Source organism: Protopterus annectens, chromosome 13.part0, assembly GCF_019279795.1.
Source record: "Protopterus annectens isolate FY-2018-M chromosome 13.part0, PAN1.0, whole genome shotgun sequence".
Classification (NCBI taxonomy): Eukaryota; Metazoa; Chordata; order Ceratodontiformes; family Protopteridae; genus Protopterus; species Protopterus annectens.
This window is the reverse complement of record NC_056747.1, coordinates 505,501,122-505,507,596: the sequence shown is the minus strand read 5'-3', so window position 1 is coordinate 505,507,596 and position 6,475 is coordinate 505,501,122.

The following is a 6,475-nucleotide window of genomic DNA, read 5'->3' as shown; positions in this document are numbered from 1 at the left end:
GTTGGCAACCCATCTTGTGACGTAGGGATTTATACCTAGTTTAATGAGTTTAGCTATAATTCCAGAATGGGGGATGGTGTCGAAAGCCTTGGCGAGGTCAAGATAGGCTGTGTGAACCACCTTACCCTCATCTACGGCTTTGGTGACTGCCTCAAAAAAGTTGACCAGGTTGAGGAGGCATGATCTGCCTTTCACAAACCTGAACTGGGTGGGATCCAGAGTTTGGAGGTTACCAATGTCTTTGTTTATGAGTTCCATGATGATATGTTCCATGGCCTTGCAGACCAGGCTCGTCAGGCTAATAGGTCGATAGTTCCCGGGATCGGTGGTGGCTCCCCCTTTGTGGAGTGGGATAACTGTTGATGTGCGCCATTCAGTGAGCACAAAGCCTGATGCGAGGCTATTATTGAACATGATGCTTAAGTGGGGAGCCAGTTCGTTCTGAAGTTCATGTAAAATGCAGCCTGGGATGTTGTCCGGTTCCATGGATGCTGTGTTTTTGGCTTTAGAGAGTGAAGCTTTTACCTGCATAGTTGCGATTACAGGGACTCTGCATTCTTCTTGTATAGATATGGGCCGGGGTGAGGGGGGGGGTAAAGTTAGCACTGAACCTATCTGCCAGGATGTTGGCAACATCAGTTGATTCTGTAATTTTCATGCCTTTGTGCTGTAACTCAGAGCAGATCTGGGTATTGCCATCGAGATTCTTGACATAGCTATAGAATGCTTTGTGGTTGTCCTTAGAATTAGTGGCGATTTTGTTTTCATAGCTAGCTTTGGAGGATCTTATAAGGGATCTCAGCTTCTTACTGAGGCTGACTAGGGAGCTCCTCCACTCATGGGATTTTACTCTCTTTTGCAACAGTTTCTTCCTTCTGTTGTACAGTTTGTTTATGGCAGGGGACCGCCAGATTGGCTTCCTTTTTTTGGAGGATAGCATCTTGGTTCTGTTTGGGATAGCACGATCCATGCACTCGTGTAAGTGCTTATAGAGTGCATTTGTGTAGGATTCAGCAGTTGTAACTGTGTTGTCCATCTGCATGGGTGTCATGAAGTTCACCACTTCTGTCTTAAGAAGCATGAAGTTGGCTTTGGAGAAATTTTTTACCGTGGTTTCCTTAATGGGGGGTGGGGGCGGGATGTGGATATCAAGGGTGATTAGCTTATGGTCGGATCGGACCAATAAGGAGTTGACTTCAGATGTGGAACACTGGTCACTCATGTTAGTAATGACTAGATCTAGGATATTGTTGTCCCTGGTGGGGGTGTGGATAAGTTGATCCAGGGCATTGGAGTTTATGAATTCCAGAAAGCGTTGAGCTAAGGAGTTGGTACATGAGTAGTTTTCCCAGTTAATGGTGGGGTAGTTGAAGTCACCCATTATTAGGGTGTTTGGTTGAACCCTAATATTTTCCAGTACATCAAGAAAAGAGGAGTGAGAATCCTGGGGCATGGTGGGGGATCTGTAGCAAGCTACAATTTGGATTGCAGTTTTGCCCAGAGTTAGTTGCACTTGGATAACCTCGGATGCATTATGCTGAGCAACTAGCCTGGAGGTGTGGATATCCTTAATTAATATGGACACACCTCCACTTTTGGTGTTTTGGTCCAGGTTACATGGCCGAAAAGTGTGATATGAGGTATAGCCTGGTAGTGCAGGGGTGCTCTCTGGAGTCTTGAACCAGGTCTCAGTCACTGCACAGATATCGATGTTCTCCATTTTAAGGAATGTCTCAAGTGAGTGCATTTTGAGATTTAGACTTATAGCATTGAGTAGCATTACCCTCAGTTTTTGCTTGCCTGTTCCTGTTACGGTGGTGAATTTGTTATTTGAACCTTGCCTAAAAAAGGCACTATAGGGGCAGCAAGAGCCTTAGCCAGTATCTGGAATCCCAGGGGCGACAGGTGCAGGCCATCTGTGGCAAAACATTGTGGTCTGTCGACCATGTCATCCCAAGCAGACAGATATTGGATCCCCTTAGAATGACACCAGAAGCTTAGCCAATTGTTGAAGTCAGTCATTTTGTCCTTGTACTGCAGTATCATTCGGGGCAATGGCAGAATGATACTCAGGGCTAGGGTCATACCTGCCTGGGCTACAAGATCGGAGAGCTCTCCCATGTCTCTTTTGTAGTCCAGAGAGGTACGTCTCAGGTCATTCACACCAACATGGACAATGACAGAGTCATATTTGTACTTGTTGTAGAGTGACCTGAGTGCGTGGGTTATGTGGCAGATCCTGGCACCCGACAGGCAGCTGACAGTAACCTTCTCCTTGTTTAGCCTGGTGAGTGGGACATCAGTGTGCCGGACTATAGAGTCACCTATGACTAGTGTGTTGGGTACGTTGTTTTGCCTTATGTGCTGTGGTTGAGTGGCACACTGTAGGCTATGTGTCATTTAAGTTGTGCTGGGGTGGTGGAGGTTGCTTGCGTTTCTACTTTGGAGGTCTCTGTTGCTTAGACAGATTATTACTGAGCCTCCGCGAATGTTTTTGTGTTACTATGTGTGGATTTTGGTGGTGTAGATTTAGTGAGACTATGTGATGTGTGGTGCAAATCTTTACCTTCTCCTCATGACTGTCAAGTTCAGTCTTGGTTGGAGAGAGGTTTACCTCCAGTTTGGCTAGATAAGTGCATCTCTCACAGGTTGTAGCATTGTGTGGTAGGAGGAGAGGGTTGTCTGTGTACATGAGGCAATTTCCACATTGCCTCCAGATGCCCAGATTCATCAGATAGACAGGAGAGAACACTGGGAGCTGACCCTTAGACATGCCTGAATAAAAAGCTATTTTCCTCTAGATAAGTGAGGAAAGCGAGTACAAGAGCGTTTTTTCTCTAAGCAAGTGAGAAAAGTAAGTACAAAAACAGTTTTCCTTTAGGTAATGAGGAAGTTTGAGTGCTATAGTAATTAGTAGATTATTTGGTGCTTACAAGTTCTGAACAAGTGCTGAGCAGGAATAAGCAAATTTAAGTGATAAAACTAAGAATCTGTATCTGCACTAGGCGAGTTACAGGACAGAAACAAGTGCAAATGCAGGCTTTCAAATTAGAAAGTTGAGAGAGATGAAAGAGATTGCCCAAACGGCCAATAACTACAATTTTTTGGGCCAGAACCACGCCTTATGCCTAGTATGTCCAAGAAGGCACATGAACAAGTCTTCACTATGTCTGCCATATTTCTCACACCACACAAACTCATCTAAGTGGCTGTCCACCATATGCCTCAGTGCCTCGTTAATCTGCTTAAAGTGTTTTTTACAACGTGACCACATACCCTCAACAGCGTTAGTATGTGCACCAGTTGTAGGGTCTGCAAAATTCTTACTGTGGTTTACAGTAAGGTGTGTGTAGTTCATTGCAAACAGTTCCGATATGCCCCTGTATGCAGCCCATTCATCCGATACAATCACTGAGCCTGGTAACACATGCTTTTTAATAATTGGCAGTAAGGTCGCTGCATCCCTTCTTTCAACGAATGTCAGGTACCCACATTTCTGATTACAGTGGTAGATGCCAAATACTATTTTCAAAAGAATTCTATTATTACATGTAGTTTTTGTATGACTGGTGCATTAAAAGTGGTAATTATAGTCAATATATTCAATTAACTAGCTTGCTTAAAAACGTTAGGAGAGTGGAAAATTACCAGGGCGGTGGAACAGCTGAATAAAAGGTGTTTTTCTGCAAACTGTCACTCAGATGTGCGATGATTGTAAGGTATTTTTCTAAAAAACTGTCACTCAGATGTATGATGACCTGCCAATCAATGTGTACATGCCCTAACCTGCGCAGTACTACACCGTTAGATAACCCCCATGTCATTCAATCTGCACTTTCTCCTTCCTTTTTGTGCAAGTTCACCATTTTTGTTTCTGGAGCGTTCCGCTCTGGGTTTGGCTAGGTAAGACCACCCACAATGTGAGGTTAACACACCCCTTCCCCACCCACGTGTTTTTTTTTTAATTATGACCCTGCTTGACCTTTCCAGGAATAATTTCATTCCCAAGAAAAAATACAATGCAGCTCTGATTCTGATCTAGTTAATCTTCAAAGCCTGGTTAAGAAATTGTATTACTTTGCTTGTCTGCTGCAATCTAAAAGAAAATGCTCTGGCTATATTGAAATAATATTATTTAATGTTACAAAGGAGAAGTTGGTAAAGCAGTGATAATCTTGGTAGCGATATCGATATTGCAATATTCTGTACTGATCGCTTCCTTCGTATCTCTAAACAATATTCTGTACTGATCGCTTCCTTCGTATCTCTAAACAAAGATGCAGTAATAAAGGCAATGTCGGTATGTCACTGCTGCATGCAATTTTAGTTTTATAGTAAGCACTTTCTTTGTACCTCTCAATTTTTTTGTCAAGAATCAAGAACAAAGTGATGGAGGACAGATCCACAATCTCCAAGGAACAATTTTTAAATATTTAAGAAAGGGAATGGAGGCTATTGGTTGCCTTACATTTGATTAACATCGTAATTAGCTCAGAGTGAAAACCCGTTTACCCATTTTTGATTTTCAAAAATGAATATGTAAACATTATTTAATCCTTAGAAAAAAGTCGATGCGAATTTGTTCATGGTTTATGTGCATTTTAAATGTTAAATACAACTACACTATTACTAAAACACTCTAGATTTTTTATTTTCTTTTTCAATATTTTAACAATGATATATTGTTAATTTTGATAATTAAGAAAACCGATAACATTACAAACATGAACAATTTCTTTACAGTACATTAATAATATGTACAACAATTAATGCTAGACCATCCATGAGAAAGTGCAGTTGTGTAAAATCTTAGCATAACAGTAGATGTCACTGGCTTCACTGCTGCAGTATTCATTACAAATGGATTTCCCTGCCATGAAGCCCACTGTCTGGCCAGTTTACCAAAGTCTACCATTGCTTTAAGGTACGCTGAACATCACCTACACACTGCTTGCATAGGGAAGGGCATAAAGGTGACGTTCAGGTGTACCATCCTCAGAACTGATTGTCCCAGTAGGAACAGCAGTTCAAGGAGAACCTGCACATCCAGGAAGGAAAAAAGAGTAGGGGGATGGAGGGAGTGAGTACTGTAGCAGGGCATCTACTGTTATGGTAAGATTTTACACAACTGTACTATGTTCTTACATTCAATGCTGCAGTATTCATTACTTATGGGAGAGTGCCAAAGCTCAAGAAGAAACATGGGAGGAGGAAGCAGCAGCAGAAGCCATGAAGAATGGTATAGGCAAAACCAGCCTTAGCTCTAGAGATACCATCTAACTGGTAGTGTTTGGTAAAGGTATGCACAGAAGTCCAGGTAGCAGCTCAAGAACAGAATAAGCCTTTGAAAAAAGCACTGGAAGAAGCCACAGCTCTAGTAGAATGAGTCTTTACAGAAGAAGGAAGGCTCTCACCATGAAAAGTATAACAAAAGGAAATAGCCTTTGAAATCCAAGAGGAAATAGTTTGCTTGGAAACAGCCAAACCTAAAAACCTAGGATGAAAGGAAACAACTGGTCAAATTTTCTAATAGCTTTAGTTTTAGCCAAATAAAATCTGAGCTGTCTATGCACATATGCAGCACCCTCTCACTGTCTGAGTGCGGAGGGGGGAAAAAATTAGGCAAATGAATAGACTGATTAAGTGACAACTCATTAACCACCTTAGGCATGAAAGAAGGATTAGTATGCAAGGACACCCTGTCCTAATGAAATATCAAAAAAGGTGGACAAGCCATAAGGGCTTGCAACTCAGTCACCCATCTGGCAGAAGTAAGAGCTAACAAAAGAACAAAAAATAAACAGGGTACTTATCTGCAATGGTGAGGACTCCAACAAACAAGAGAAATCACAGGAATGCCAATAAGCAGAAAAATGGCAAAAATGGATGGAGGTAACAGACTGATGGTTAAAACAACATTTGGACTAGCAGCAAAGAAGTTCTGAGGATGGTAAGCCTGAACATTACCTTTAGGCCCTACCCTACGCAAGGAGTGTATAGGTGATGTTCAGCGCATCTTAAAGCAATGGTAGACTTTGGTAAACTGGCCGGATGGGTGGCTTCACTGCAGGGAATCCCATTTGTAATGAATATTGCAGCGGTGAATTTAAGGACATCAAATTCTACATAAAGTAGGGGTCAGTAGTAAATCTTCTAGTACATCCGTTCATCTTCTAGTACAGCCAATGAATGGGGGAATATATATGAATATACACACTGCATTCCAGAAGAAGAAAGATATTCATGTTGACAGAAAAAAATGCTTACTTGATTCAGGCTTTCATACAACACAGCTTGTTGAGGTTAGTCCACATTTCTGGAAAATTATTTTTGGCCCAGAAAAACTTTTGCAAATACTTCCATAATGAAATCACAATAATTTAAAAGACAATTTGCTTCTGTTTAACCATTGTTTGACAATCAATAAATAAGTAAAAATAACTCAGGCAGAAATTATACAGATTAAATACATTTC